The sequence below is a fragment of the Protopterus annectens genome, chromosome 5.part1 (genome assembly GCF_019279795.1).
Source record: "Protopterus annectens isolate FY-2018-M chromosome 5.part1, PAN1.0, whole genome shotgun sequence".
Taxonomy (NCBI): Eukaryota; Metazoa; Chordata; order Ceratodontiformes; family Protopteridae; genus Protopterus; species Protopterus annectens.
Genome location: NC_056736.1, coordinates 95,218,873 through 95,244,522, shown reverse-complemented (window position 1 = coordinate 95,244,522; position 25,650 = coordinate 95,218,873).

Genomic DNA, 25,650 nt, shown 5'->3' with positions numbered 1-25,650 from the left:
ATATGATAGCAAACTCCAGGAACATTAAATGAATGAAATGATTACTACTACTACTATTATGTTATTATTTCTGTGTTAACTGGGCTGTCCTATAAGGCAGGAGTGCCTGTTTGAGGGCAATATAAGCTTAGATCATATGCAAATAGGCTGACACACTCAAACAACTCTGCAATGAAACTCATTAGCAGCTCATAGTCTTAATCATAGGCGCTATACTGCTAGACAAAGTGCCAGCTTTTTATGATTGTCAACAAATAATTCAAAAATCAGTACAGTGATGTTTACCTCTTATGCATTCCTTTCTTTAGATGAATGCTTACCATAAAAATGAAAAAGCAAAAATGTTTCTTCACAAGGTTAACTGACTGTGTAACTGACAACTTTTGAGTCTCTGTGAGGGATACAAATTCCTAATTCCTTTCAAAAAGCCATCCACCAATTCTAAGGTATTTTAATTAATATTCTCACATCTAAGAGCAACAGCAGCATTATGCACTGCAGCAATACATTCAATGTTTATAATGTTATTAATTTATTTATTATGGTGACTGGGGGAAGGGCAGCCACGGTGGTGCAGCGGTTAGCGTTGCCGCCTCACAGCAAGAGGTTCTCTGGTTCGATTCTCGGCTGGGGTGCCTTCTGTGCGGAGTTTGCATGTCCTCCCTATGGTCGCATGGGTTTCTTCCGGGTGCTCCGGTTTCCTCCCACATCCAAAAGACATGCAGTAGGTGGATTGGACACTCTAAATTGGCCCTAGGTGTGAGTGTGTGCGCCTTCTGTGGAAGGTTGGGCACCGGGCTGGCAACTCAACATCGTAAAAACTCCCCTGTCAATCATGAGCGGACAGATGATCCACTGTGGCAATGAAAGAAGAAGATGGTGACTGAGGGAAGGTGGTTGCGAATAACAGCAGCAAACTGAAATACATTACTGTGGCCATTATTTACATTGCGCACTTGACCAATCACACAATGGAAGTAATTACCAGAAGTAGTTATCTGTCTGAGGAGGCAGTCTCTGTATAACAGCAAAGGGCAGCCCCTTGACTACAGACATGATCTTTGATATGGCACAGAGGTCCGAAGAGTAGCAACATGCTGAAACACATTACTGTGGCCATTCATTCTTCCATTTTCAGCAAATGAAAATTAGTTGGTACACAGGAGGTGGCTACATTTTGAGAGGTCAAGTAAGAAGGCTGTAAGGGAAAAGCACATGTCAGTTAAGTAATCAATGCTGAGGGATCTTGTTTGCCAGGTGAGGCAGTATATGCATCTCTACAAGAAGTTAAAATAAATTACTGAGGCAAGTACGCCTTTCCTCACAAGTAAACATTGAAAATATGAATGGAAAGTAGCTATCCTTTTTTAGATGTGAAAGTGAAGAACAGTTAAACAATGCCTGTGAAACAATCATTGATACAGCTCATTGGTGGAAGGAGGTATAGTGTCAAAGCAAAAAGTTGGAATAGATTACTGCGGTATTTTCTCTCTCACTTTCATCACAATTAAACATCAGATGTGCACAAAGAAAGTAATATCATTTGGGGGTATGGTAAGGAGGCATGCTGTGCATGAAAACACAAGACAGATGATCCATATTGCGTGATCACTGATGCTTGGTTTATCCTATATTTAAGTAAAAGCGGGGGGGGGGATAAAGGGTCATTCTTTAAGACTTGGTGAACAAACTTGACTCATTTCCACTTGTTACTCTATTACAAATTAGCAGCAAGGTTTCAAAAGTAAGAAAATGTGTACATAGACTGACCGTCCATAAACTGTATTGACTAAATAAATGGGAAGATACAGGTTGGAAAGCACTTTGACTCCTCTATCTACAGAAATTTGTGAGAAAGGATTTTTGCACATCTGCTGAATTGAGAGAAAGATTATCCTGGTGAACTTTGGCTAAAAAGAGTTTTGAAAATAGAAAATGACATCTTGAAGGGAATATAACTGTGTTCATTTTTTTCAGGGATAAAACCAAATTGATACACTAAAATAACCCTAGAAATTTATTTTTAAAATGCAAGAACTACCTACCTTTGTATTCTTATAACTTATTTAGCAAAGCTAATGATTGTAGTATTTAATTGTTTATATGATCAGTTTAGAAAGGTTATCTGGGAACCACCCTGGAAGAGTGTCTACAAAAATCACATTTAAGATGTTTGAAGTGAACAAATCCTGAAAGGTTTTAAGATAAAAATTTGCTGGGAATATGAATCACACCTGAAGCTTTTGTTAACTGGATGACTAGGGGTCATGTCAAGTATTTCATTTTTAATTCATTCAAAGTTTAAATCAAATTCAAGCAGTTCTAAATGATTCATGAAAAAATGTAAGATTTTCCTGAACTTGAAAAGTGCAATTGTTATCTTTGTTTAAAGATTGTAAATAGCCTGGAACCTGATCAGAATTAGGTAACAAACTACCTTGCAAGTTAAAATAGCTGATAATAAAGATGCATATTTTTTGTCTTTGCAGATATGCTAGGGAAGACATCAGACAACTCTGGTTAGAGTTTAAACGTTTTGTGAGTTTCCAAAAAAGATCCAAGATACTTTTTTAAAAAACTACATTTTACTGAAATCTGAATACCAGATACCAGAAGCTGAACTTTGGAAATCTTTACTTTGTGTGGGACTAGTTGTAAAATACTGCATTACTGGGGGAAAAAAATTCGAGTAAATTGCATCCAGTCCAATTTTATAGTACAAAAACTACTGTTTGAGCTTATGGCATTTGTACAGCAATTCTGTGAAGGGACTAATGTACCCCTCTTAAATGTGAAAATAACAGCATTACCAACAACTTCAGCCACAATGCTGGAAGTGATCAGTCTACTGAGCAGATACAGCTTACTTTAAGCAGAATATGCAGCTTAAGAAAAGTTATCAAAACTTAAAAGGGCTAAATAAGGTAGGAAGAAAATTGAGAATATAGGTCTTCCTGAGAGAAAATAAGCATTAAAATAGCACTTTTAATCAAGAAATATTCTAATCAGTTACAAATATTAATGATAAAGCTATAAATCCCCAAAATTAAAATCTTCAAAATCATGTTCATAGCAGTAAAAGTGACAGCCACAGATAGAAGGAAAGTCACGAGTCTCCCAGCATGTTTTTATATTCTATGAAGATCAAATTAACTCGGTCAGCAGTTGGTCATCCCTAGATGGAGAATGCCATGGACATGCCAAGGTTGTCTTAAATATCAGATAAATGCTGCTTCAAAAGAGGTATTCAGCAAGAAAATCTATACCACCATGGATAAAACTGAAGAGAGAGAGCATTCTGAGCAGGTAAAGCAGAAGTAAGTAAAAATAATTTGAGGGTAAAATTGGGAGCAACAAAGAGAAAACAAATACTCCCAATGTACACAGGACTTAGCTTTAATAAAATAAAAAAGAAGGAGTAAGCGCTTTTGCAGACATAAACTGTCGCTTCATGAGACCAGTCTGATGAAGCAACAGTGTATGTCTGCGAAAGCTTTAATAAAATAAAAAAGGAGGAGTAAGCGCCAAGTCCTGTGTACATTGGGAGTATTTTTGATGCATCATTTTTAGCAATTGGTCACAATATAAAAACCAAGGTTAACAATATTTCTTAGCTGGCAGGAAAAGGATTCAAATATATAATCAAGCCAAACAAAAAGCTGTACGACAGACAGTCCACTTTCAGCAACAAATTTAAAGCAAGGGGCTAGCAAAGGAAAGAATGAAGAAAAGAAAAGGGCACACTCTCGCACGCATAAAGCAAAGAAACAGAATGATCTGTAGAAGAGATATATAATGCTTTATTAAAGTATCCAAAGGGTGTTTCACAAGGGCTCAAGTCCCAAACAATCGAAGACTACCATCCCAAAGCCAAAGACTCCAGCATGTTGTTGCTCAGGTAGGCTTACCTCGTGCTTGAATTCGAATAAGAGTTCAGGCAAGCATCTGCCACAGCTTACCCAGACACATTACTCAAGCTCATACAAAGTAAGTGTGGCAGCCGTGGTGAGGAAGTGGCACTGTAGATTAGGACACAAAAGGGATTTTATGTTAAGAAAGCAGGAGGGAGAATTTACGGTTAGGGAGTGAGATGGGAGACTTAGGGTTCCAGTAGGCTATACAGTTAAAGGACAGGGTGCTGGGACAGCTAAGTAGTTATGGGAGATCGAGGTAATGGGTGTTTGCCTTTATGAGGAAGTGGCAGTCAGCAAGTGCGTCAGAAGCAAAAAGCACACAAGCACTTGTAGTAATTTGCTTTTAGGAAGAAATGTTCAAAGAAGAAAGAACAGACTACTTATCAAGAAAAGGATGACAGTGAATGGTTTCAAGTTTTCAGATAATACCAGAAGTACTGTGTTAATAGCATAAAAAATAAAGCAAGACTATCTTGCACTAATGCGAAGTGGTAATGCGTTCAGTAACACTGGCTCTGTAGTTGCAGTCTTACATTAACATATCTGTTACAGGTATATCAGATGAAAAATAAAGGATACAAAGCAAATCTAAAACTTTCTGATGGAGTAACACCATTTCAAAAAATAAGTCAAAAATGGAAGAAACTGCCGTGCATAACATTAGGTGTCAAGAATTGAGAGATACTCAATTTTACTCTTTTATTCAGAATTGTCCACATTTCTCAAGTTTAAATTAGTATGTGCCCTGCTACAGGAGCTTGCTGCATTATGCTGTTATAGGCCACTGTGATTTTTAGTAACTAAAAACCTCTGAAAGTGTTACTAATTTAAGTATTAGCCTGCAAGCTAGAATGGCAAAGGCATTTTTAAGTGAAGAACGTTAAGTGTCCTTTTCTATTATAAAGCTAACTAAATTCTTTGAAGACTGTATCAGCAGCTGTAGTATTGTGCTTCAAGAGGGATATGTGCTTGTCATGCTAGGTATTTAAGTTTCTCAGTAACTGCAGTATGTTTTCTAAATTATAAAAATAATTCAAAACACTGTCTGTACTCATGGTTTAGCAAACTCATGCAGCATGGCAAGGCTTCAGCTACAGATGCACTAAGTAGCAGCCGGGAGTTGGGATGCAAGTTCAGTGTGAACACTTTGTAGTGTTATTAATCAAGAGTCACCTGTATACTCGCGTTATGCAACATTTTCACATTTTATTGGTAAACGCTATGAGCAGCAAAGGGCCATCCTGCAGTGTACTCATGGTTACAGTTTTTAGGTCACAGTACCCCATCACCTATTTACAGGAAGGGTACATTAAACATGTTGTTGGTAAACCAGGGTAACTGTGAAAAGGCTATACCACTCAAGGTACACCTTTTAAAAAAAAAGTGAATGCATGAATACACTAGAACCTTCTGATAAAGATCACAGCTGACTCAGCATTCAGTTAAACTGTTTTCTTATGTAGTGAGCTAAAGAAATCAATGGTACGTGTACACTATGAAGAGGCCGGATGCTATGCAGAGTGTCTGAAAAGTCAGTACTGAATGACAGATGGTGTGCAAGCTGTTTATTGTCAAGTTTTTCTAGAATATTTGGTTAAAAGATTAAGGGTTCTATATTATTTCTTCAACAGCTTAGGTTGTCGAATGCTCAATGATAGACACCCAAGCAAAGTTTCAAAAACACGAATGGCCATATAAGCGAATTCTTTCCTCGGGAAAGAATTCACTTGGCCGTTATCAGGGATTTGTCCTTTCCCCAATGTACAGTGATCTCGGAGTTGGTATATTTAGTTAGTGGGTGTGTGGGAGGGCACAGCCCCCCCCCATGTCGGGGGTGTGTGGGGAGTGAAGCCCCCCCCCCACACTATATTTAGGTTGAAACGTTAATTTTATTTCAGGACAGCCTAGCAAATTCTTTCCCCAAGGAAAGAATTTGCGTATATGGCCATTCGCAATTTTGAAACTTTGACAGCTTAGGTTATCGAATGGTTAATGAGACACCTAAGCGTCGAAGAAATAATATAGACCCAAATTAAGCAGGCCTACAGATCTGCTTAGTCAATATAGTAGTTCAAACTTCTCATCTTTAAGGAAAAGGCAAACTGTTAACTAAAAAGACCATAGGTTTGTAGATGCTACACTAATCTTGGTCAATGGTGTAAACTGTACAAAGTTTTAACTTGACAAGTACAATTCTCTGAGCTGCAACTCACCAATTACTGTTCCTCATTGCAAATCATCATCAGTGCACTTTTTACGCAGCAGTCTAAAGAAATATAGGTATGAGGGGTATGTAACAGCATAACTAGTTTACTTAATCTTGAGCTTTGAGCATCATTCACTTTTTCAAGACACAGTGGGAAACAATGCCAGGGCCTCTGGATGAGCTTGTGTTAAAAAAAGCAGTGGTTTATGCACTGAATGAGAAGAAAAGGCTTTAAGAAAAATATGGAGGGAAGATAGTTCAGGATGGATGCAGTGTACAAATGCAGAAAATGTGTGCATTAACTTAAACTGGTTATGACTCTTTGACATCTGGCTAATCCAGACTTTCCTAGAAGGAATACATTTATGGCAGTGTTTTAGAACAGTGTCAGTGAAACTGTTTATTCAATGCTGTGATCTCATCTACTGAAATGGACAGAATTCCACCACTAGCATTTGGCATAGCTTCTTCCAAGAAAGAGGACTTTCTGGATCTGGAAAACACATCAAAGTGTTTATTCCATCTCTCAAAAATGTACCCACTGAATGTCTACATTTCTCTACCACTGCTAAAGTTTTTAAACTATCCCACCCTCACTCTCTAGAGTCGCCAATGAGTTTGCCATACATTCCTTTGAGTACATTTTCAAATAATATTTTGCAGACTCACCAAATGCTTCCTGTATGTGGGTCTCTGCTTCAGTAACTGGTGCTACTGCTGACTTCTTTACATGGCAAGCTGGCATTTTACAGAAGGCTCACTCTTAACATGACGGTGGAGAAACTCTTTGTCCTTGTGCATATATTGGAGGGGGACATGGAACGTTGCCAGCAATTACAGCATTTTTCTTTTTTTGGACTTAAGAATGAAAGCATGCAGCCATTTAACCTGCAATGCCTTGGGGGTGGTACCATAGCAATACAGAGTCCTATGACAGTATCTGTGCAACATTCAAGGACCATTTTTGGGGAGTGAGAGCTGTGCCTTCATTCTCCATCTTAAATCACATACATTAAAGGTGGCCATAAGACTATGTTGAGTATGAATCCTCCCCGCCATTTGTAATTTTAACGGACAGGATATCAAGGTACAGCCAAAGTTTGTAAAGTACCTGGTTAGGGAATGTGAGGGTTGCAGCTTTCATGTGTGTGGATGAAGCCTTCCTACAAGTGACTGCAATCTGCAATATCCATCAGAATGATTCAACAAGGATTGTGAAGAAAGGAAATACAAATAAGCACCTCTTAAGCAGGAGTCAGTTTCTACTTAGAAAAAAAAAGAAAGATTATTCTATGCAGGTGAGGAGAGGGAAATATCTAGCTCAGGCTGAGAAGTTCAAGCTTACTACAGATGAGGTCGGTAAATATGGATGCAGTCCCACAACTGCAGACCTATACATGGAGAGAATTTCAAGTAGGCCCATACCTCCTTCAGAACAAGAGATGTATATTCCTAGTATACACTGTTTTTATACATCACTTGATAAGCATGAAGTATTTTTCTTGTTTTCTTGTCCAGCTGACTCATTGCTCTTTGGGTCCAGTCAATCCCACTAAAGCTGCAAGAGAGTACAGGAAGAGCAAACGGATTTAGAGCATGGATTTTTCCCAAATGAGAAGGCAGCTTTCAGTATTTGCTTTATTACCTATTAAGCTTTGTTTGCATTTGTTCTCGTTTTTGCCGACCCTTCACCTATTCCCAGAAATGTATACACTTCCCTGTTCACTCTCCTTTATATCACATTCCTGTTCAGGTTTTTTACTTTCTTAGTGCTGCAGCTTACTCATTAAAAATACTGCTTCTGCAAATTTATCAAGACCATTTATCAAGTTCCTCACTTTAATTTCTCCAAGTCTTTTGGGTTTCTAATACCATGATGGGAATGGACTCCATTCCCAAGTCAAAGTACGATTAAAGTTTGTGAAATTAGTATTGTTTCAATATTTGATGTTAGCCAAAACCTCTTCGCAGTACCCACAATGTGCCCATAGTTAACTCTTTCTGCAATGCATACAGTTGCATGTAACTGGTAGCATATCTCAATACAACTGTACATTCGTTTTTTATCAGACCCATTGTTCCTACTACTAATGGAACTGTCTGGGTATCCCTATTCCATGTTACCCTCATTTCTGCCTGCAAATCCTGGTATTTATGACCGTCTCTGTACATAAGATACTATAATCATTGGGTGTAGTCATTTCAGTGATCAATGCTACTTTTGTCAGCTGATTTTCTTTCATTGGCTTTTGAACTGTTGTTCATGGGTGACCCCATGTGATATAAACTACATCATTCTCTATAATGCTTTGTGGCTCATGTTTCCAATACTTCTTAGCTACCAATATTGTAATGTTTGCACAATCCCCAATACAACACTCTTGCCACATCATTATTTTGTCTTTCAGTATACAGGTGTTCTACCATTGATGTATCACACTCAGCAATAAGGTGCATGCCTGTTTCCAGTTCTGTTTTACAGAACCTGCATTTGACAAAATAAATCTACTTTATGGAATAGGATTTAACATATTAAATATTTCTTTCCATATTGCTGCTAATTTTTCTTACTGTTGCTAATTTTTCTTATTGCTGCTAATTTCTTCTTACTGCTGCTAATTTTCTTATTGCTGCTAATCTATGTACATATTCTTTTATACTGTTACTAACTAATTCATACACATATATATATTTTAAAATGCTGGATATGTTGCATTTTGCTGGTTTTTATTAAACAATGGAAAGTCTGTTATGTCTGGATAATTTAGATAGATGCATAGTTATTTAATATATTTTATGATATTTGCTGATTATTTGATGAAATGAATATAATGAAATATAATGAATGATATTTATGGCATGAAAACCATGTTCATTCTTGTTTTATATATAGTTATATTTTGTTCTATTGCTTTAAATGAATGAGCATTCTAATAGCATAATTGAATAATTACTGCTTAATTAGATGAATTAATATATTTAGCAATTATCTTTTTTGTATATATAGTGAATGGTTTTACTGTGATGTTATACTCATCTGAAGAAGCGTGCAGCTTGTGGGCACGCGAAAGCGCTCATTTTTGGTCAATAAAGGTTCGTTTTACTCATCGTGGTGTTAACCTGCTCTTTTTTACTGTACTACTTGTTGGATTTTGGCTGCTGGTTAACTTTGAGAGAGGTGTCTGTTATTTCTTCCTATTGTTGGTCCTACTTTTGCTGCTTACTGGCTCTCTACACGATGGAAGGGTCTTCATTAGAACTCGACTATGTTCCCAAAAGAACCCAGGTGAATGTGAAGTGGAATGATTTGATGGAACCAAAAGCTAACCCTTTACTTGATGCGGATTTACTGATTCAGAATATTGCTAATGAAACAGGTACTGTTAACTTGTTGAATGATTTCAATCAGCTATACAGAGAACTTGAAAACAGTCTATACAAACAATTCAGGTTGATTTGGCAGTGCCGTCATTTGGAGGCGTGCCTTCATTTTAAAGTGGTCCCTAGAGGAATGAGGGTCCTTTGCATGCCGTCATACGGCAACAGCCATCCTGAACTTCTTAAAAGCTGGCAAAAAATGAACTTAGAGCTCAGCTTTAACTACATTAAATTACTGATTGACTATTTTCTTCCTATAGAAAATGATCTGATTATATAGCTTATCAGTCTTTTCAAAGACATAACTAAAAGATTTAAAGGGGAAATGTTTTCAACTAAACTCGATAATCTCATTGGCCAAGTCACTGCGTATGGAGAAAGATTACAAATCATTAAATTACGCAAACTACAAAGGGATCAAAATGACTTTGCCAGTGGCCAGGTGTTTGTATGGTCCAGATTTAATCGGGGAGAAGGAACACAAAGAATGGAAAGAGCCGAAATGGCAAATATGAATGATGGACAATTTGTAAATGAAACGTCTGACATTTCCCCTTTAATAAATGCTACTAATGCAGCCGCAGTCAGTGATCGCAGTACGGAATCATCAGCAAATAGGCGTAGACCATTTCTCTCTGATGACATTAATACACCGCCTCCTAACCAAATGGCTTTAGCATCTCACTTGGGATTAGGAGCGAAACCTAAGTTACAACAAACTAATATAGATTCTTTTTTACCGCTTCCGGTTCGGCAAAGGAGGGACACAAGAGGAAGATCAACGAGCCTGGGGAGAAGAAAAAGGAGACCATCGGAAGAACCGTTAAACAAAAGGGGCCGGCAAAGAGATTGAACAATTTAGTATTTAATTTATCCAACCTCATGTTAACAGAAACGGACTATAAACTTCTAAACAGAGGATTAAGTTTCATACCAGCACAAATAGGTAACATATCCAGCATATTAATTGAATTAAGAATGTTTGTACGTAGTATTGCTTTGAAAATGTTTTTTAAATCAACTACACTGCAAGTTAATAATGCCAGTGACACACAGAATGCTTTTGAATGCTTTAAAAGAAAAAAGCGCATTTACACCTGCTTTGCATCCTTGTTTAGACTGTTTTTTAAAGGCATGTGAAAACGACTTGTATAAACATTATTCTGAATATAAAAAAGGATCTTTATCATTGTTTTATAATATATCGAAAGATGAAAGAACTGCATTGAATGTATTAGCTAATAATTCAGAAATTGTAATAAGACCTGCTGACAAAGGGGGAGGGATGGTTATTTTGAACTCAAAAGATTATATGTACTACATGGGACTTCTATTGCAAGATGATAATACTTATAAACAAATAGATATTAAAGTAGTAGATAAGTTAATATATGAAGTCCATCAGAATATTTATAATTTATTGCTAACAAGACAAGTTAGTTATGATTTTTATATGTTCTTATTCATTGAACATCCGACTATACCTTACATTAAGGGATTACCCAAGATGCACAAAGGTATTATGCCTCCACCACTACGTCCCATAGTAGTTGGAAATCAATGGGTTACAGAAAATATCTCTATTTTTATTGAAAGGAAATTGAAACCATTGGTTAATGGAATTCCAACCATCCTAAAAGACTCTTATCAGCTACTTAACAATTTTGATAACTTATCAAGACAAATTCAAGATAAGCACTTATTGGTTACTTTAGACGTTCAAAGTCTATTCACAGCTATACCTAATACCTTTGGACTTGAAGCAATAAGTTTTCTATTGAATAGATTTTCTTCCTACAATAATCATGAACAGATTTTAATAAATGCTTTACTTGATATAGTCCTTAGTAATAATGTAATGATGTTTAACGGCCAATTTTATATTCAGCAGTGGGGGGTTGCCATGGGCACCCCCTGCGCGAATACTTATGCGAATCTGGCAGTTTATAAATGGGAAATTACCAATCTTTTTACACATCCTGATTATTGTAAGGTGATTGTATATTACAGATTTGTAGATGACATACTTTTAATATGGGATGGAAGTCCAAGTGAATTGAGAATTTTTATTAATGATCTAGAAAAAACAACTGATTTTTTAAGGTTTTCAATTGAATATTCATATTCTGATATTAATTTCTTAGACTTGCATATTAAAAAGGATGGAAGAGGAAAATTAATATCATCCCTTTATAGGAAAAAATGTTGGAAAAATACATTACTACAACATGAAAGTATGCATCCGAGATTTATTTTTAATAATATTGTAAGAGGACAATACACTAGGCTATATAAAATATGTCAAAATGAAGATGAACGTAATGATGAATTTGATAAGCTAGAACAATTATTTATAGATCGAGGATATAATCCAAGAACAGTGGCTACTATAAAAGAGAACTTTGTTAATGGATCGAAACAAGTTACAAAGGTGTTTTATAGATCCAAATCAGAAGGATGGCAATATGAAAAACAAGATTCTAAACAAGTTAGATGCATTATTAGCTATACTAGTGATAATAAATATTTAACAAGTATTATTAGTAAGCATTGGTCTATTTTGATTACAAATGATGAAATTAAAAGAATAATAGGTGAAAGACCTACTTTTACTTATAAAAATATGAAAAATTTAAAAAGGATATTATGTAAAGAGAGGTTAATTAATATGACACATTATAAGATGTCCACGGGTACTTATCCATGTGGAAAATGTAGTTCTTGTCATTGGATTTCAACAGACAAAGATTTTGTACATCCTGAACTATCATTTATATTTGAATTTAAATGTTTTGCCATTTGTGAAGACAATAATGTAATATATTTGGCTACATGTGAGAAATGTTCTGCTTTCTATGTTGGGATGACAACAAGGAAATTAAAAGATAGAATACAGGAGCATTTGTATGCTATAAAGAAAGCAGATACTAAAAATGCTCTCTCAAAACATATTATAGAATTTCCAACACAAATTTAGATTCAGGGTAATACAAAAAAGATTAATTAATAACAGAAGAGGGGATAATTTTAATAATTTGGAAAATTTAGAACTGGATTGGATTTTTAGATTTCGGGCACAGCAATATCCTGGCCTAAATAGTTATATTAGTATTAGATCATTTTTGAAAAAGCGTAAATATCATTAATTTTATGAAAATAGATATACAAATTGCTATACATATTTGCACTTGGAAAAAATATATATGCACATTTATTTCTGGTTCTTTATGATAAGACATTAATTAATTGAATAGTTCATATTCATTAATAACCATTTAAGCAAACTTATACTAATAATGAAAATGTTCTTATAAATAAATAAACATATATACATTTTTTATTACATTTTTTATTGGATTTTAATTATAATATATTTATTTATTCATGAGTATATATTTCACTATATATCCTCTCTCTAATAATTTAAATATTAACTTAATATTATCATAGTCTATTCATATAAAGCCATATATACTGATAATTATTTTAATAGACTATTAAATGAATTGTATGGCTAATTAAAGTAGCTTTATGAATTTAACACTATTTTGTTTTGTCACTGGATTAATATTAACTATATATATATATATTTTAATACACATTTTTTAAATCTGTATCTTAAATACATGCTATGTTTAGTTGTTTATGTATGTTCACTGATATTTATTTATTTATTTGTGTAAATGATATATATATATATATATATATATATATATATATATATATATATATATATATATATATATATATATATATACACACATACATCTGTTTTAATAATTCCAAAATAAATCTACTTTATGGAATAGGATTTAACATATTAAATATTTCTTTCCACATTGCTGCTAATTTTTCTTACTGTTGCTAATTTTTCTTTTTGCTGCTAATTTCTTCTTACTGCTGCTAATTTTTTTATTGCTGCTAATTTTTATTGCTGCTAATCTATGTACATATTCTTTTATACTGTTACTAACTAATTCATACACATATATATATTTTAAAATGCTGGATATGTTGCATTTTGCTGGTTTTTATTAAACAATGGAAAGTCTGTTATGTCTGGATAATTTAGATAGATGCATAGTTATTTAATATCTTTTATGATATTTGCTGATTATTTGATGAAATGAATACAATGAAATATAATGAATGATATTTATGGCATGAAAACCATGTTCATTCTTGTTTTATATATAGTTATATTTTGTTCTATTGCTTTAAATGAATGAGCATTCTAATAGCATAATTGAATAATTACTGCTTAATTAGATGAATTAATATATTTAGCAATTATCTTTTTTGTATATATAGTGAATGGTTTTACTGTGATGTTATATTCATCTGAAGAAGCATGCAGCTTGTGGGCACGCGAAAGCGCTCATTTTTGGTCAATAAAGGTTCGTTTTACTCATCGTGGTGCTAACCTGCTCTTTTTTACTGTACTGCTAATGGAACTGTCTGGGTATCCCTATTCCATGTTACCCTCATTTCTGCCTGCAAATCCTGGTATTTATGACCGTCTCTGTACACAAGATACTATAATCATTGGGTGTAGTCATTTCAGTGATCAATGCTACTTTTGTCAGCTGATTTTCTTTCATTGGCTTTTGAACTGTTGTTCATGGGTGACCCCATGTGATATAAACTACATCATGCTCTATAATGCTTTGTGGCTCATGTTTCCAATACTTCTTAGCTACCAATATTGTAATGTTTGCACAATCCCCAATACAACACTCTTGCCACATCATTATTTTGTCTTTCAGTATACAGGTGTTCTACCATTGATGTATCATACTCAGCAATAAGATGTGTGCCTGTTTCCAGTTCTGTTTTACAGAACCTGCATTTGACAAAATAGACTGTAAACCGATGTGTATGTAGTCCACTATCATGGGCTTGAGGTTGTTCCAGGAATTTTCTGCACTTATTTCCACATTTTTTGCCTTCTCATTTGATCTTTCTCCTTATATTTTCTTTTGTTTCAGTTGCTGCCTGACTTTTGCCTACTTCTGGTTTGATTGCCATTTCCACTTGACACCAGTATGCTTCTGTTAAACTAAGCAGGCAAGTCATCTTAGATTTGTTATCTTCATGTTTCAAAACAAACTAGGTTTGGACCTGGTGAAGTCAGCAGATATGTATGCAGTCCTATGACTACAGATGCATACATGTAACTAATTTCGAGGAGACCCACACATTCAGAACAAGGAATATATATATAAACATTTTGGTATACACACTGATTTTTACATACATTATTTGATAAGCGTTGAGTATTTTTCTTGCTTTCCTGACCAACTACTCCAACATTTTTGGGACAGTCAATATCAGGGCTGTTTGCAGCATTAATTTTAGTCTTCTAAAATATTCCTTAATGAGTTTTGCTCACATTTGTTATTGTCGATCCTTCATCAATTCCCAAATATTCATGCACTCACTCCTGCTCAAGTTCCTTTATATCACGTTTCTGTCCAAGACTTCATATTTGCTTGGTGTTGCAGCTTTCCTGCATATTTATCAAGACCAAATGATGCTCTTGTATCATCTGAGAAAGTTTTGACCATTTCAAATTGTGCTTTCAGCTCCTCATCTGATAATCCATACAGTTTTAAATCATCCACAAAAAGTAGATGAGACGTCTTTGTGCTTTTGTTGTTGTCTGGGAGCCAAATTGCAGCCATGAAATAATGTGTTAAGTAGACAACTTAATGGGTTAAAGGGCAAGACAAAAGAGCAGTGGTGACAAAGAATCACCCTGGAATATCTGCCTTTGACTTTTTATCCCTGGAATAATAATTTTGTTCTTTATCATGGCTTAACTGCAAAGTGGTTTGCCACTGTTTCATAGGCACTGTAATGCAACTGATCAATGTACGGTGTTATCTTATACATCTGTAAGCACACCTTTATCTGTAAATGTGGGATACTGTCAAATATGCTTCTGCAATCTATCCATGCCACACTTAGATCTTTTCCTTTTTAACAATTCTCCATTATAACTTTATTAACAATAAATGATTATTTGTTCCACAGGACTTTCTTTTGTGACCCCTTTTGTTTCATTGTCATGATTGTGTTTTCTTCTAAATGAATTCCAGTATACAATTTATACATCCTAGGAAGACAAATTGTTTGTATACAGTTTTTAGGACAGCTTGCAGCTTCACTCTTAAGGAAGAGTATAATTTTTTCTGTTAACTACACTGTTGTCTGTTTGGGATGCTCATATAAAATAGTTCTGACTCAGGGCTGTCTTGTCTTTGTATAAAGATGTTAATACTATTAGTCAGAAGTTAGGTACTACATCTGGGCCTGGGGTTTTCCTGCTTTTCTTAATTTTGCTTAAATTTCTCTGGCGGTTACCTATTCCCATTTCATATCCTGTACATTTAAACTTCTTATTGTTTCTTTTACTTCTTCTAGCCATTTAGTATCTTTGTTATGTTCCACAGGGTTTTCATAGATATTTCTCCAAAAGGTGTCTATTTCTTCCTTTTTTGGTGGCGTTTCTATTCCTTTTGCTTTGTTTTATAGAGAATTGTGAAACTTTTTAAGTCATCAATAAATTACTTATTTTGTATTTATATTTATTTGCATAACTTCTAAGTTTTCTGCCTCTGCTGATATCTTTAGTTTATTATTTGCAACAGTGTACAACAGATCCTGGTCTGTTTTAATTCTACACTTTGCTTTTATCACATCTATCTTTCTAAGTATTTTTACTGATCTGTTCCCTCTTCTATAGTCTAACAGTGACACGTCTTGTTTTAATTGCTTTATAATTTTCTCTATTCGATACTTCCATAATAGCATAGGATTTCTTCACTTCCTTTCACTTATTGCCCTGTATTTTTTTGGTAAGACTATATGTCATTAACTTAGCTGCACAGTAATATATCCCCTTTACTTCTTTTACATCACATGAATCTCTGTTAAAACAAATGAACACGGTAATCAAGAATATTATCAGACTTCTAACATTTTGTGGCTTCTCGACATTCTACGATCTGCTGCTTTTATCAATCTTAATACGTCTAAATAATAATCGAAGCAGCACATTTTCCCTGCTGAAACCTATTATTTTCTTCTCCTACTCTACATATAGGAGTTCTAAACCTCAGGAGAAAGTCTGCCATTGCTTGTATACATAGTCATCCAGCTTTCAGTTCAGATTCCATACTCTCTGCGTCAGTCATTCCCACACCCCTTGAGTAATGGCTACAATCCTGTGTCTGCTGTCAATCACATTGTTTTTATTTCCCCTTATAGCTTGTATAACAGTGTCTCCTGCAAAAATGTGACACAGGTTTTTAATCACACTAAAACCAGGGCTTGTAGTATGTCTGCTGTGCTAATGAAGTGATTTACAGTGACAGGCTTTTAATGTACCATCACATCCCCTATGGCATGCTATTAGGCCAAATCCTGTTTGTTCATCAGGTGGGATGTCATATATTCCCCGAGGAGCAAGACCTCACTTGCACCCTGCATCATGCTAATGACCATGGCCATCTTGTTACACTTGAAAGATGTCATGTTATTACGCTGCCTACCATGGCCGTTCACGAGCTTGTGGTCCTATAGAATGTGCATGTCTGTGGAGCCAATCACCATTTATGTCACTCTGCACTGAGCTACTGACCACGTGCATCATGCAACTACTGATGGACATTACACTACTGTGCTGCACATCTGTGCATCTTAAGATGTGTCCACAATATGTGGCCATGCACTAGCTATCATTTTCGCTGGTGCAGCAGGACGTGAAGGATCCTTTTTACAGCTGCTGTACAGTCATCAATGGGAGATTCTGCTATGGACTGTGAGTGCCCATTTATAAAGCCAATACCTAACACAAGCTGGCCAGAATGGAAAATGATGCCACTGGTAAAATAACTGCAGTGATGAGCAATGCTAGCTTAAGCAGAGTGGTATGAAGGGACTATAACTGGACCTTCTCCACATATGTGAAGAGGAGGTGGAGGAGAGTGCTGCCCGGTCAACAAATGTAAAATAAAATAAATAAATAAATAAAAATAAATATCATTCTCATGCTACAGTAGGCTTAACCTTTGGTTAAACACTATCCTTGATGCTTGGTGCTGAAATGGCACAAACATAATTTGTCAAAAACTACACTGTATAGTGTTATTTTATCACATGTGTAATACAGAAAATTTAGCCATGAGGTGGCCCAGGTCCGGTAATGATTCCCTGTGATTTTTATACATATACACATGTGTATGTACATATATATTTACATACATAATGTTATATTACATACATACATACAAGATGTGTACGTATAAATACGTACACAAAAACACTTTATTAACATAAATACTGACAAAACAGTTAAAAGTCAGTAAGGGTATAAACAGAAATGATGCTGCTTTATTGGCTAAGGTTTGGATAGTGATAACATTAACATGTTATCAAAAATTTTACAAGACAGTAAGGAAAGTACCTATTTCTACTAACAGAAGGTAGAGACTTGCAATTCCTGCTAAAATACAATAAAATATGCAGAAATGATGAATGCACAAGAAAATAGGTACCCTTGCTTGTGGATTCTGCAGATATTGCAAGTACATCAGTTATGGACCATCTACTTTACTTCAACATATGAAAGACTTTTGATTCTCAAAGGTGCTCTGATTGTAGCTGTTAGGGGGTGGTATATACACTGCTACATCTGACAGTGGGGAGACATTTTCCATAGCTAAAATAACTTGTAAGCAGTCACAAAATGTATACGAGCACTTCTATTGTCTGACAGAAAGCTACTACAAAAACTGCATAGGGTCACTCAGTACTATGCATCTGCTTTAAAAAGTTCAGATTCTTTGTGAGAGTAGTCACATAACAGGAGGGAACACCGACATCCTATTGGAAAATAAGCATGAGCAGCAAATGTGGTTAAATGCCACTGCAGCACCAGGCATCAATGATAATTTAAGCAGTAAATATCTTCTTAATACAAGGGCAGTAGCGGGCAGTAGCAATTTAAACACAAACACAAATGTCTGCAGTACACATTAAGTTATCAATGTGCTTCAGTGCTATATACTTATACATGGTGTAAAATACAGTATTTCTTCTATACAAGTCTCATTAGTTGGTTGTTTTTTTTTCTTCGCATGCCTTAAGGGAAGTCTACAGTTCATAGACTTATAGGTAATTACTAGGCTTCCAGTCCATGGAGCCACTGAGGAGCCTATCCCAAGTTTCTAGTATCTCCCCCAAGCACTGTCTAGGTAAGCAAGATCACACAGTATGGAAATGAGGACTGAGGGAATCGTACCTTGTACCACACAACCTACAGATCACAGCCCTAGCCCTTTGCACCACCTGCTCGACAGCCAGTGGCAAGGATCTTAACCATTTCACCATCACGTCATAAGCAGTTGTTTTTTTATTCCTTATTAGTATTAGGGTCAAAAGATCTAAAAAAAGTGATATAAAAGAAGCATCTTGCTTCCAGCTGACATAGTACCACAAAGAAAAGTAATGTAAGCTTTAAATTCTCCATAATAAGACCTTAATGCGGAGGCTGAAGGCACTAGCTAACTCAAGTGCATGGTTACAAAATGTATTTTCTGATATTGTTGATATAAAGGGAAGATGGAATAGGAGACAATTTGCAAGAGTTTGCCTCAGGTGTAGCAAGTAAACCTTCCCTGTTGGCATGTATGGTGAATAGCTGTGAGGTGCAGCAAGCATATTGTCACGTGCAGGCTGCCTTGATTTATTTGTAAGCAAAACCAAATGATTTGCTAACATCACTTCAACTACTGCAGCCTAAGTAGTATTTGGTTGTTGGAAGAGGTAGAGGACTGGCTGAAAGGGTCCACAGTGATTGGTTCAAAAAAATGTAAGTGTAAATATTTCAAAAGTGTTGCACAGACCTCACACACTACTATCTGAACTGAATACCTGCACTCTGTGATAAACTGTAGCAAAAATGCAATCCAATTTCTTAACCTGGTCAGTGATGCATAAATTAACTGTGGAATCCTCTGTCAGGGGACATACCAAATTGGCTTGAAATCAGTTGCAGCTCACTAATAAACAATAATAAACACTAAATAAACCTTTAAATTGTGATTATGCATTGCCTGCTGAACTAGGTTATCTTCCTGTTACAACACTGTATTACTGACATTTGTTTTATTGATGTACATTTTATCATTTCAAATGTGTTTATCAGTAACATTAGTGTTAACGAAAGAACAATAATAAATCATTTAGAGAGCAACTGTAAGTGGATATACAGCTTAAACTAATGATTCCTATGGGTGGCACCTACCCAATGTGCTAGTCATCGTCTCCAATGATGTGCAAGCAATGTATAAAACCGGCTCATGCAGGCACCACAAGTCCAATTTAACAGCCCTAGCCTACAAAGAATAGGTATCCCAAAGATTCCCAGTGAAAATGACAGAACAAAATGTACTGCTCAAAAATAGACAAGATTGTGCTGTTGCCATGATTAATAACACAGGACATACAAAGCTGTAGATAAATATAGAGGTGCAGAATGAAGAAAGAAAAGCAACTTTCAAAAGAATGATTTGGACACACAGCAGACATCTTATTAGTTGTCCAAGCTAGAATTACATTAAAGACAAAAATAAGGAAATTACATTAGTAAGTGCTGTAAGGTAAGGCTGGTTAAAAGAACAATACAGAAATTATAATTACCAGATTTATAAGGCAAAGCAAAATCAAAAACATACCAGTGTTTAAAACTGGTCTGGCTACACTTAAGTCAACTGTTGCATAGATACAGTTTACATGTGAATAGCAACATACTTCCTGCCCCCCACCATCTTTACAGGCAAACTAAGTGTGTCTCCTTCTTGAAAACGATGAAGAAGAACTAAACTGCACATGCAAGAGAAAAATAGATGAATAAACAAAGTTTAAGACTAAGCTGCATCAACTGTTATCATCATGAAACCAGAAGGTTCCATATTGCCGGTGACTGCAAACTTACAATGAACAGAATGCTATATTTGGGAGACTTATTTCCTCTTCTAACTGAAGTACAGCATGCTAAAAGTGTTCTAGGTGAACTATCCAAAAGCAGGTGACAAACACTCAAAAGGATTCTTTAGGTAGATGACTATCTTTCAGAAAGTCTTCTGTACCTATTTTATTTTTCAAAAAACAATTAAAAAGTGATGATACACTGGTAAATATTGTAGCTAGTCTTACACTTAGGAGAACAAGGTGGCTGCCTAGGACCTTGCTTGCTTAGGGGTGGTAAACATATACCCATTTACTTATTTTAATGCAAAGGAATTTAGTATTTTATTTTAGAAAAATAAATAATATCCTCACTCAAAATTTAAGCCTTGTGGCTCTGCAGGGTAAGGGGGGAGCACCTGACCACTCAGTTTGTGTTTTTTATATTACATCCTCCATAACCTACACAGATCATGAAGAGATAAATCAGAAGGCTACAAGCTGAAATGGTAAAGTGGATGGAATGGTCTTGGTGGGAATTTCAGCAGTAATGTGATTTTTTAATGCTGGTATGCAACCAGATATGGAGCTTTAGATGCCTTTAGCGAGCAACTGTGTGTATGAAATGGAGTTGAAATGCATTATTGAGGCCCTTATTTCATTATTTTTTTTTAATATTATAATAGTTGAATATCAGAGATGCACACAGGCAGCAAAGTAGTTTGCTCACTGGGCAGGCACATGAGAATGCATGACCATGCTGTTATTTGCTCATTATTCTGGCTTTGCAAGAGTAATGTGATTTTGGAGATGCAAAATTAAATACTTTTGCTGCTGTTTGCAGGAGAGAGCTGAAATACTGTGACCAGTATTTTTTTTTTTGCAACCAGACCTCTTGAGATATATACATTCGCCAAAGCAGCTGTAACTGCTTGGTGGATGGGGCAAGGAAATGATCCTTTTGATATTTGCTCAGTGTAAAACAGTCATTACTTTGCTATACTTCTTGTGTGTATTAAAAAAAAAACTTGAAATACATTTCTCTAACTATTATTACTATTAATAGTAGAACAACCACAGACATGAAGTGTGTGTGCAGGCAACAGTGCAGCTATCATTGTTGGGTAAGGGAGATGATTGACCCAGCTGTCATGATCCCATTAAAAAGTCACTAATATGGTTTTACAGGACTAGCACTCCTTTATGTAAAGCATGTTGGGAACACTTTATTATGGTTATGTTTATCACAATCTGCAACCGGAAATGTACATAGTCAATAAAATGGCAAATTAATGGGTACAAGTTGTGGATAAAAGTGACTAATCTCTGCTATGTTTGATTATTGTTAAACAGTCACCAATCTGACATGGCAGCAGTGTCACACAATGTTCTTACCGCATTTACTGAAGTCAGTGTAAACAACCAATGTATGGCTTACACTTGCCACGTGAATCATGGAGATGAGTTTTGCAGTGTACTTAAAAGCAGCAAGCAATGTATTTAAGAGCAACAAGTTAACCATAGTTTCTTACATGTTCACAGATAAACATCAGCACTGCATACAATAAGTGTCTAATTTTGGAGGGCTAGGCAGGATTAGTGTGAAAGCAACTCATCACTGGTACAGTAGCTGAATACATACCACTGTTATAAATTGGAGAAAGCAGTTTGCTGCACTTTTAGCAAAAGAAAATGGCTTGTTCATTACATTAGGCATGCCACAGGCAGAACACTTTTGAGTTTGTTTTCCATCCATACTCCTTTACTTGAGTAAAAAAAACAAACAAACGTTGCTGGCTTGCTTGGGGGAATGGACCTTTTTTCCTCAACTTAAAGTTGAGGGAGGTCAGATTGGAGAATGGCACTGGGCAACATAATAGCTAGCTGCACCTCTGACTGTGGCCATTTGTTCTTTCAGTTTTATCACAATCTAACAGAAGTCACAAGGTGGGGGACTGACTTTTAGTTTTGGAAGCTATATCTCAATTGTCCCCGATTTTATATATATTTTTGTCCTGCCATTCGTAAAATGTATGACTTTATTGTAAATCACTAAACATTACAAATCAATAATGCCAGGCAGAGTTTCATACTTCTTATTTTTCAGAAAAATGCATGCTTATACACACCTGCTGCTCTATTAACTTTCTTACTGAATTAGAGTTGGATTTAAGCTTTGTTCCCAAGTTTGGGCCTGTCTCCTGTGTTTGACTTTGCTCCCAATTCTTGAGCATTAAAAGTTGAGAGCTATACCTGGGAGGATAAAGAGACTGACATTATTCCAGACATGATTTGTAATTATTGCAGACATGATTTGCATGCCTGACGCAGCTACAAGCGATCCAGGGCATTATTTTTTTGTCATTAAGAGGGGTTTTCTCAGTTTAGCCCTGAAGGTATAGTTTTCCTAGTTGGCTCCAATTTCTGAAGGATGATTCCATGTAGCAGGACCCAGAAGATTTAGAGCTTTTTCAGCTGTTTTGTATTTGGGAATGATTAGGGAGAGGGCATCATTATGTTCTGGTCTGAGAGAAAAGGAATAAATAAATATGTATTATTTAAGACCCTTACATGCACGTCAGCATTAAAATCAGCCTTTCCCCCATTAGTGGTTCTCTCTCCATCTCGGAGCGCAATATAAACTAATTAAATCTACCCTGCTTTTTCCTCCTCTTTCTTCTCGGTGTGTTGGTTTAAACAATGAAATACTGAGACAATGCTAACAACTAGTATGTATGAAGTTAAACTTTCTGCAATTACACTAGCATACATCTTCCCTGAGAACAGAAATGTAGTTAACTTAAAGGCTGTCAGGCAAAACAGATCCAATGAGCAATATAGCAGAGGGAACAATTTGGATGTGCCTGTCAAGAATAGTTGTTGGAAATAAATATGTGAATGCATGTAAGGAAAGAAGAATGTTTCTCAGCTTTTTATTCTTTTTAAACAAAATTTTATTTAGGGCTTGTGCCAAGGCTCAGCTTATTGTAACGGTCTGGAAGAACAGCTCTGTAAATAGTGTGGCAACAGCTGGCACAAACTAGTATTTGTTGAGTGGCACTGCACCTGTCACATCTGATGTACAGGTAAAAGTCAGAAGAAGGAACCTGGCTTACCTTTTTACAAAATAGAGAAGAAAAACTAAACCACAACATAACCATCTACCTGCTGACAAATCAGAGTTATTATGAACAGTTTTTAAATTAATTAAAAATTAATTTTCTTTAATTAAAGAAAAATCTGTAGATCTACCACTTGTATTATTAGACACACTGTGGTCACATTTGTGCATCCACTGTGAAAAACAATCAGACCAAGACAGGCAAAAGATAAGCCAGTTGGCTCATTCATGCCTAAATTATAAATGCTTGGAGTGAGTGATGAGATGGAAAAAAATTAATCACATAAAAAAGAATAAGGAAATGCAAAAAGGTTAGCTATATGTTTTATAAATTCTGAATAACATTCATATATCTGGGGAACTATCATGGTGCATTTCTATTATCTGGCTGAGCTGAGTATCAGCAAACAACCTTAAATAATTCTGCACAACTGTCTGTCTGTGGTGGGACATACGCATGATGAGAGCATGACACACTTCTTTTAAACACTGAATGATTTACACGATCTTGGATGTGAATGACCCAATGAACTGATCGGCACACAAAATATGGGGTGCATAGAACAAGAGTTCTGAAAAAAGTACTCAAGGCCAGCTCGTTGAAAATAAAACTTTGCCCCAAGAAGCTTACCTAGTCATCAGAATGCAAAATCAATCTGGAAGCAAAGATACATTAAAGCCTTTGCACTCAGAGGGACTTTTGCTATTACTTATTTTAAGCTGCAAAGGAGGGTGGCCTAATGGTTAAGGTGTTTGCCTTACAAACACAAGGTACAGGGTTTAAATCTCACAAGGGATAATTGGATAGGCTTAAAATGGCTTGCAAGGGCAGTTAGCCTAGTACTAATCTATGAATCTATAAACATAACTGGAGAGCAGACCTCTCAACCAATTGGGGACAAATTTCAACAGAATCAGGGACACTTAAAATATTACTGTTATTAACTTGAAACCTTGACAGAATCAGAGCATATGAATTAATACACATTTTCTGAAGTAAAAGAAGTCTATAACTCTTAATTGTCATTATTCATCAAGTGCAATTCACCACCTTTCCTCCAAAAGTCACTAGTTTTAGGAGGGATTAAGAGGGACAGAACTAAAATTTGTGCCAAAATCAGTGACAGTTGAGAGGTTTGCTGGAGAGTGCATACCAAATAGATTGATTTACAAATGAAAAATAGTCAGTTTGACATCCCACAAACACAGAATCATAGCGAGGAAGACTGCAACTGCAGCAGTTCCAAATGCCTATACATGTATGAGGGAGGGCAAACATATGGTGACAATGCAGCCTGTACTATTATAAGGCAGTAATGCAGTTCTACAAAACCACTGCTAGTATCCTATTGCTGAGCTGAATAAACACTGTTGAGAGAAAGGATTGCCCCTAGCTGTTTCTGTAAGGCAAAGCCTGCCAGTGCCAGAGAATAATGCAGTCAAGGCTTAGCAGTAGAGGAGGGTTGACACTACAGGATTACAGGAAGATGGCCTGTTGCTCCCCATTACAGCTAAACTCTTATAATGGACAAGAGGCATATGCACGGTTAAAAGACTTCCCCATATATATCTATCACCACGAGCATGTATCTAAACAGTGCCTCAGAATATCATTAAAATTCAAAAAGACATACATTTAGGTCTATGAAAGCAGAGTTTTGCTTACATCATTTATCAAATCATTTAATTTTTTTCTGCTAGAAGCAGAACACAATAGCTTTTATCGAAACACTAATCCAAAAAAGTGGGCACAGTTAAGGCAGAAATTTTAGCTAAATGTAAAAATAATTCTAAATCTGGAGAAACTAAATAAATTGAATTTACCCTGTATTAAACATAGCCATTACTTAAGTCCAAGAGCTCTATAATTCAGATACCAAAATTAACCAAAAGTTACCAATCACTACTGTTCAGTCATGAACACTTGCATTCAAATACCCAAACAAAAAGCAAACAAACGTGCAGCTGGTGAATAATAGGGTTAGCATCTGGCTATATAACCCATTGTGTGTTTGGTCGGTCGGTAAAGTGTCAGGCCGTTTGTCCACTCACTGTAG